This window comes from Carlito syrichta, unplaced genomic scaffold, assembly GCF_000164805.1.
Source record: "Carlito syrichta isolate Samal-C Ts95f unplaced genomic scaffold, Tarsius_syrichta-2.0.1 Scaffold312189, whole genome shotgun sequence".
Lineage (NCBI taxonomy): Eukaryota > Metazoa > Chordata > Mammalia > Primates > Tarsiidae > Carlito > Carlito syrichta.
This window is the reverse complement of record NW_007256285.1, coordinates 376,209-385,469: the sequence shown is the minus strand read 5'-3', so window position 1 is coordinate 385,469 and position 9,261 is coordinate 376,209. Positions and strand designations below refer to the sequence as shown.

General features: G+C 43.8%; 1 pseudogene; it reads left to right on the top strand.

Annotated features, from left to right (window-relative positions):
• Positions 1–1,824: 1,824 nt before the first annotated feature.
• Positions 1,825–2,583, top strand: LOC103272205 (annotated as a pseudogene).
• The last annotated feature ends 6,678 nt before the right edge of the window (positions 2,584–9,261 follow it).

Below are 9,261 nucleotides of genomic sequence, written 5' to 3'. Positions count from 1 at the left end.
CTGAGGTGGCTGAGAGCAGCCACTGCACTCCAGTCTGGGCAACAGAGTGAGACTCCAACTCAAAAAAAAAAAAAGTGTATATATATTTTTAGCACCCCTGGTATATACTGATATACAATGGTAAATCAGGAATAGAATAGAAAGGAATAATGAAACAGAATAGAAAATGGGATGGAATAGAATCAAGATAACTGCAATAAAAATTACCTGGAAAGAGGGAGAATTGAAAACACATTGTAGGGTCATTGTAGCTATGCTGAAATCTTGCTGGGCAGAAATTGCAAAGACTCCCTCTCAGAGTTATTTGCTAGAGAGTAACTTGATGAAAATTTTTTTTTTTTTGGAGTTGGAGTCTCACTCTGTCGCCCCAGCTCGAGTTCAGTGGCATGTTCACAACCACCGCAACCTTGACCTGCTGGGTTCAGATGATCCTTCTGCCTCAACCTTCCTTGCAGCTGAAACTACAGGCACATGCCACCATGCCCAACTTAATTTTCTGATTTATTGTAGAGACAAGATCTCACCAAGTTGCCCAAGCTGGTCCTGAACCCTTGGACTCAGGTAATGTTCTCTCCTTGGCCTCCCAAAGTGCTGGAATAACAGGCTTGCACCACTGCGCCAGGCCTGATGTAAGTTTCTTGATGAACTTGGCTCTGTTTCCTGGGAAACTCCCCTGTCCATTGTCTTTTTATTCTCCTGGTTTTGCCCTCCCATTATCCTCTGGGGCACATCTACGGAGCATGTTGGAAGGCATACCTCCCTTTCCACTTTCGTTATAATGATGGACAAAGAATTCCAGATTTTGAGCTGAATATAGCACGTTTCTCAACTCTCTGCTGATTCAGGGTCAGGATCTTAGGAGATGCCTCATGATCAGACAATCACAAGCCTTTGTAAAGTAGGCTTGCAAGTTATTTGGCAATATAATTTGCTCAAAAACATAGTTGACTCCTGGTCTGTTTGGTTCCAGACCACTGTACATGAAAGAAACCACAGTCAAAGGCTTTATCCAAAGAGAACTGTGACAATCTCATGGTCCTCTCTCCCTTGGGTTAACAGCAGCTACCCTGGGTAGAAGAACAACACGTTAATCTGATTTTGCATCTGGATTGGATCCCATTTCTGGTTGAGAATAACTAAGGGAAGGCTCTTGAGCAAGGTCTTAGGCGACAACTTTTTCTGTCATTTTGTTTACAGAAGCAGTTGACTATTCTAAGTCACTAATCCCTCAGTCAATTTAGATGGCATGCCACCTCTGAGAAAGGAGCACACTTATCCCTGCTCATCTCTGCATTAAGCCGATTAATTCTTGCCTGACTTCATCTCTTTCTTAACAGCACATTGCTAAAAGCAGCAAGGAACAGTCAATACACATGAATATGCTAAATTTTCCAGGCCCCTTTCCATAAGGCTTAGTAGGCACATAACTGCCTTCTTAGTTACCACTGTTTTGTTGTTGTTGTTGTTGTTTTTGAGTTACCACTGTTAAACATTTGCCGCTAGACGTGGTGGCTCATGTCTATAATCCCAGCACTTTGGTGAGAGGTGAGAGGATTGCCTGAGTTTAGGATTTGGAGACCAGCCTAAGCAACACAGCAAGACCTCATCTCTACAATAAATCATAAAAATTAGCCGGGTGTGGTGACATGTGCCTTATAGTTCCAGCTACTTAGACGGCTGAGGTAGAAGGATCACCTGAGCCCAGCAGGTTGAGACTGCGGTGGCTGTGAGAGTGCCACTGCACTCCAGCCTGGGCAACAGAGTGAGACTCCAACTCAAAAAAAAAAAAAAAAAAAAGATTGACTTAGCTCTCCCCTCCAGCCACCCAAGATGCCCAGAAGAAAAATGGCCAAGGAGATGAAGGTTCCCAGCCCCTGCTGTTGTGAAGAAGCAAGAGGCCAAGAAGGTGGTGAACCCTCTATTTGAGAAAAGGCCTAAGGACTTTGGCATTGGACAGGACATCCAGCTCAAAAGGGATCTCACCCACCTTGTCAAATGGCCTCCCTACATGGGGAGGCAGTGACAAAGAGTTATTCTCTATAAGTGACTGCAAGTGCCTCCTACCATTAACCAGTTCACCCAGGACTTGGACTGCCAGAGATCTTCTCAGCTGCTTCAATTGGCCCACAAGTACAGACCAGAGAAAAAGCAAGAAAAGAAGCAGAGACTGCTGACCTGGCCTGACAAGAAAACTGCTGGCAAAGGGGACGTCCCCATAAGAGGTCATCTGTCCTTTGGACAGGGGTCAACGCTGTCACCAGGTTGGAGAACAAGAAGGCTCAGCTGGTGGTGATCGCTCATGATGTGGATTTCATCAAGCTGGTGGCCTTGCTGTCTGTCCTGTGTCGTAAAATGGGCGTCCCCTACTGCATTATCAAGGGGAAAGCAAGACTGGGGTGTCTAGTCCACAGAAAGACCTGCACCACTGTCGCCTTACACAGGTTAACTTGGAAGACAAAGACAAACATTTTGTCACAGAAAGAACTATTGGCTTTGCAGATTGTCGTATCTGTTTCCTCACGTTCATCAAGTCTGCCCTTAAGGCAAGACCAGAACATTTTTACAGTAAAACCCCATTTCTGATGCCAGTTGTTCTTTTTTTTTGAGTTGGGAGTCTCACTCTGTTGCCCAGACTGGAGTGCAGTGGCCGCTCCTGGCCACCGCAGCCTCCGACCTGCTGGGCTCCGGCGATCCTTCCGCCTCAGCCTTCCAAGTAGCCGGAATTACAGGTATGCGCTACCACGCCCGGCTGATTTTTTGATTTATTGTAGAGATGAGGTCTCGCTGCACAGGCGGGTCTCGAACCCGCGGGCTCAGGCAATCCACTCACCTCAGCCTCCCAAAGGCGCGGGATTACAAGCTAGCTAAAGTTTTTAATACTAATTAGGGTTTAGGCTAAACTGCTTAAAAATGAGACTCTGAAATGCACTGGTACAAGCAAGACAGAATGTTCTATTTGTTTATCAGTCTTAAATTTTTTTCTTTTTTTCTTTATTGGATACTGCATTCCATAAAACAAAATAAATGTTTCCTTTTCTATCAGTCTGAAAATGAGCACAGCAAGACATAACAGGACGGCTCTGCCATCTGCTACATGTGGCTTCTGTCTCTGTCTTCTAAGTGGCTATTCAAACGCCCGTCATTTTCCAGCCAGTGGGAAAGGGAAAAGAGAAGAGCAAAGAGCTTCCTTATAAGGAGAGGACAAGAACTTGCCCTCATGGTTCAGAGAACTTCTACTTGCATATTGTCGGCCAGAATTTAGTGGGATAACCACACTTTAACTGCCAGGCAATGTGACCTACTAAGATGGGCAGGCAAGATTTCTATTACAAAAAGGAAAAGGAGGCCGGGCATGGTGGCTCATGCCTGTAATCCCAACACTTTTTGAGGCAGAGGCAAGAGGATTGCCTGAGCCCAGGGGTTTGAGACCAGCCTGGGCAACTTGGCGAGACCTCATCTCTACAATAAATCAAAAAATTAGCTGGGCACTGTGGCTCACACCTGTAATCCCAGCACTTTGGGAGGCTGAGGTAAGAGGATTGCTTGAGCCCAGGAGTTCGAGACCAGTCTAGGCAACATAGTGAGATCTCATCTCTACCAAAAAAAAAGTACAAAAGTTAGCCGGGTGTGATGGCATGTTCTTGTAGTTCCAGCTATTTGGGAGGCTGAGCCCAGAAGACTGAGGCTGTGGTGAGCTGTGATCGTGCCACTGGATGCCAGCCTGGGCAAAAGGGTGAGACTCCGATCGATTGATGGATCGATCAATCGATAGATAGATGATAGATAGATAAATGGAAAAAGAGAAGAATGGATAACAGCCCAATTCACCGATATAACTATCACATTAATGCATTCTGTCGTTCCCTTGTTTGTTTTTATTTTTTCCACATGTCTTGGAGGAAATGGCATGCATAGATGAGATCCAACACCTCCAGGGTGGTATGGCCATAGACAGGAAGCATATTTAGAAAGAAATACACACACATACACATGAAGTACTCATTCCCAAACTAAATTTGATATTTTTTAATATTCAGTTACATACACATGAAGTACATATTAGTTACATACACATGAAGTTACAAACACATGAAGTACTCATTCCCAATCTAGAGTTGATATTTTTTAATATTCAGATTGTTTATCAGCACCAAGTCACCAAGCAATAGAAAATATTTCTTTATTTACAATACATCCTACTTTTTTCTTTTTCTTTGTCATCCAAGGTACATGCCATTTTTTCCAGAGCTAGAGAAAATACCTCTGTCAACTTCCACCTCCACTTTCTGGAATGTTCAATACAATCTAGATTTCTTACTGATGTGTTTGATAGTAGAAGAGTGTAGCAAATGCAAAAAGGTGAGGATACGTAAATACATGAGATGACTAATCATATTTTCTATAAGAGTTAGATTTATTTTTGTTTTTGTTCTGGATTTTTCCCTAACTTCTGCATGCGTGTTTTTCATCTTAGTTTTTACTTCTCACGTCTGCATATATAATAAATTTCATTGAGTATAAAGTACTTCAAGTTAGCAAGAGTTTCTCAAAAAAAAAAAAAGTTTTTGGCATTCACTATTTTTCTCTATCATCCCACTCTCACCAACATTATTGTTTTATTCATTTTCTTTTCTTCCCTCTTTTTTTTTTTTTTTTTTTTAGTTGGAGACTCACTCCTTTGTCCAGGCTGGAGTGCAGTGCACACGCTCATGGCCAACCCTGCGTTGACCTGCTGGGCTCTGGCAATCCTTCTGCCTCAGGCTTCTGAGTAGCTGGAACTACAGATGTGCGCTACCGCACCTGGCTATTTTATTTTATTTTTTATTTTATTGTAGAGACAAGGTCTCACCAAGTAAGTTGCCCGGGTTGGTCTCGAACCTGCGGACTCAGGCAACTCACTCGCCTCGGCCACTCAAAGTGCTAGGATTACAGGCTGAGCCACCGAGCCGGGCTACTGTTTTATTCATTTTCGCCAATCACTTGAGCTTTTCCCACCACCTCCCTTTTGGGGCAAAGGGAGTTTCCATGAGTGGCTGAAATTTATGTTTATAATTCTCTTTCTCATTATACCTGAGAAGCTGTCTTTCTTTTTTATGGAGTCGGGGGTCTTACTCTGTTGTCTAGGCTGGAGGACAGTGGCATGATCATGGTTCACCACAGCCTTGACCTCCTGGCCTCAGGCAATCCTTCTGCCTCAGCCTCCCAAGTAGCTACCAGGACTACAGGTGCATGCCCAACTTTTTTTTTTTTTTTTTTTTTTGTAGAGATGAGATTTTGCTATGTTGCCCAGACTAGTCTCAAACTCCTGGGCTCAAGTAACCCTCCCACTTCTGCCTCCCAAAGTACTGGGATTACAGGTGTGAGCCACCACACCCAGTCCTTCATCATATCTATTTTTGACGTCTGTTTAATTTCGTTTTGTCAGACAGTTTTTCTGTCCTCATCATTCCTGAGACAGCACCATGTCTTGTTAACTTCTTTCTTCTCTTCACGGTTGGCTTAACCAAGGGTAGCAGCTCAACTTCTGACATCCAGAAGCTGTGCCAGTTTCTTTCCCAGCACTGGTATTCCCCAATGAAAGACTGTGAGGTAAGTAGGCAAGCATAACCATTAGAGAAACTGAGGTTAAAAAGCAGTTAAGTGATTTACCTAGGATATCTGGCCTAGCTAATGGTGGTAGGGCCTAAAATATGCCCAAAGTTTTTTAGTTACAGGACTTATCATGACACCATGCATGTTCTTTAGCATTGTGTCGCTATTGAAATCAACTACACTGCTTTCAGACAAAGTAAACCAAGTTCAACAGCATCCTTCATCTGTCACTTATATTTGGCTGTTGGGTGTCATCAAAGGGAAGCCCAAGAGGGGATTTGGTTCCCCCAAGACTTACTTGAACAGTTTACTGTCCTAAAAAAGTCATGCCTGGATGATTGAATGAAATTATACCTTTTTCTTTTTTGGTTTCCCTTAATAATCACGTGAAAACCCAACAAGTGCAAAGTATATTTTTAAAAAACCCATAAAGGTAGAATTTTAAGAGCATAGAGTATTTTAACAAACTAGAGTATCTGTGATCTTATTAAGAAACAAGATGTAGCTGGGCTCGGTGGCTCAGCCTGTAATCCCACGCCTTTGGGAGGCTGAGGTGAGTGGATTGCCTGAGCCCGCGGGTTCGAGACCCGCCTGGGCAGCGAGACTTCATCTCTACAATAAATCAAAAAAATCAGCCGGGCGTGGTAGCGCATGCCTGTAATTCCGGCTACTTGGAAGGCTGAGGCGGAAAGATTGCCAGAGTCCAGCAGGTCGAGGCTGTGGTGGCCGGGAGCGGCCACTGCACTCCAGTCTGGGCGACAGAGTGAGTCTCCAACAAAAAAAAAAGAAACAGGATGTAACTTTCATAGTTTTTTATTATTAACTTTTGTTAATTAAAGGGTAATGATTATTTTGTGACCACTCCCTACACATTCTTCTGAGTTTATGGCAGTTTTAGTGCTGGAATTTGGAGTGATTTATTCTCATATCATTTATTAAATTCCTTGAGAAAGACTGAGAAAGACGTATAGCTGCATTTGACGGCCACCTCTTTTCTTTAGGGATATCATCATGGAAATGTAAAGGAAGGTTGTATAGATTCTACAGGCCAGTTAGGCATTAAATACATTTTTTGCTCTGATTAACTGATGACCTCTTGGAGCCTGAAACATTACAAAGGAAAGAATAAAATGCAGACACAAATAAGAGGCTGATTCAAGGATTGTTAAAAAAAAAAAAGATTCTCTCTGGCACCCTCAAGAAAAGTTCATGTAAAATAATACTTGGCCTTATAAAACATGACCTTTTTGGAAGTACTTTTGTATTCAGAAGTTGAAATCTCAAAATAATGATTTTTCTTGACTAGACCTTTGGCTAACCCTCACTGATGGCTTACTGAGAATATTATCCTTCTAGCAATGTCCTTACCGGATCTTCAAACACATAAAATCCACAGATATCCCATGACTAGAAATAGAAAAATACCACTCTTAAAAAACAAATTTCTTTTTTTTTTTGAGTTGGAGTTTCACTCTGTCGCCCAGACTGGAGTGCAGTGGCCGCTCCCGGCCACCGCAGCCTCGACCTGCTGGGCTCCGGCAATCCTTCCGCCTCAGCCTTCCAAGTAGCCGGAATTACTGGCATGCGCTACCATGCCCGGCTGATTTTTTTATTTATTGTAGAGATGAGGTATCGCTACCCAGGCGGGTCTCGAACCCGCGGGCTCAGGCAATCCACTCACCTCAGCCTCCCAAAGGTGCGGGATTACAGGCTGAGCCACCGAGCCCAACAAAAAAACAAATTTCAAAGTAATCTTATGAAATCAGATCATTAGTTCAAAATATTTTATTTTTGGTTTAACTCAAATGAAGTACTCTACACACTCCCTTAAGAACTGCCCCACTGAGACTCCAATTCAAAATAAATAGATAAATAAAAGAACTTCCCACATATACCTTTGCATTTCAGGTAGTGTTACTGTCATTGTGCAGACAGCAATAGGGTTTATATGAACCCATATGAGAGATTTCTTTTAGCCACGTGTATAAGATTGTCAGGTTGGAACAAGAACAGCAATTTTGCAAAGATTAGGAAATAAATGAATTGTTGACTATATTTTCCTCAGCCACAATTATTTTATATTTTAGAAATGAAGGTCTAGGTAGAATGCAGAGTTGATGGAAGAGAGTGGGAAAATCTACCAGCTTTTTTTTTTAAATTTTTTGTATTCGGAGTCTTACTCTGTCACCCAAGCTGGAGAGCAATGGCACACTCCCAGCCACCGCAGCCTCGACCTGCTGGGCTCCGGCGATCCTTCTGCCTCAACCTTCCGAGTAGCTGGAACTACAGGCGCGTGCTACCACGCCCGGGTGATTTTTGATTTATTATAGAGATGAGGTCTCACCAAGTTGCCCGGGCGGGTCTTGAGCCCGCGGGCTCAGGCAATCCACTCACCTCAGCCTCCCAAAGGCACAGGATTACAGGCTGAGCCACCGAGCCCGGCTCCAGCGTTTCAAGATATCGGCTTTTAACCAATGTGCCAGTTGACTAGATTACTAGGTTTACTGTATGCCTTTCTACCCAGGCAGAATAACATCTCCCCAAAGACGTCCACATACTGTGACAAAAATATCTGGAACCTACGAGTGCTACATCTATGGCAAAAAAGACTTTGCAAATGTGATTAAATGAAGGATCTTAGAATGGGGGATTATCCTAGATTATCCCGTGATCCAGTAATCCACTGGACACAGTGTAGATCAACAGATTTCTTATGAGTGAAGGAAGGAGACAGGCAAATCAGAGTCAGAGAAGGAGATGTGACCAATGGAAACAGAGATCAGATGGGAAGACAGAGACTTTTAAAGATGCTGTTTTACTAGCTTTAAAGATGGAAGAAGTAACCAGGCTCAGTGGCTCAGCCTGTAATCCCTGCTTTGGGAGGCAGAGATGAATGGATTGCCTGAGCCCGCAGGTTCACAACCCGCCCGGGCAAGGTGGCGAGACCTCATCTCTACAATAAGTCAAAAAATTAGCCAGGTGTGGTAGCATGCGCCTGTAGTTCCAGCTACTTGGAAGACTGAGCGGAAGGATTGCTGGAGCCCAGCAGGTTGAGGCTGCAGTGGCCAGAAGTGGTCACTGCACTCTAGTCTGGGCGACAGAGTGAGACTTCAACTCAAAAAGAAAGATGGAAGAAGTACACACAAATCAAGGAATTCAAGCAGTCACTGAAAGTTAGAAAATAAGCCGGGCTCGGTGGCTCAGCCTGTAATCCCACGCCTTTGGGAGGCTGAGGTGAGTAGATTGCCTGAGCTCACGGGTTCGAGACCTGCCTGGGCAGCAAGTCCTCATCTCTACAATAAATCAAAAAATCAGCCAGGCGTGGGAGCATGCCTGTAATTCCAGCTACTTGGAAGGCTGAGGCGGAAGGATCGCCGGAGCCCAGCAGGTCGAGGCTGCGGTGGCTGGGAACGGCCACAGCACTCCAGTCTGGGCGACAGAGTGAGACTCCAACTCAAAAAAAAAAAAAAGAAAGTTAGAAAATATAAGGACAGGGATTCTTCCCTAGAGACTCCAGAAGGATTGCAACCCTACTAACTCATTTTAGAATTCTGAGCTTCAGAATTGTAGAACAATAAATTTGCGTTGTTTTAAGTCACTAAGTTTGTGGCGATTTTTTTTTTTTTTGAGTTGGAGTCTCACTCTGTCACCCAGACTGGAGTGCAGTGG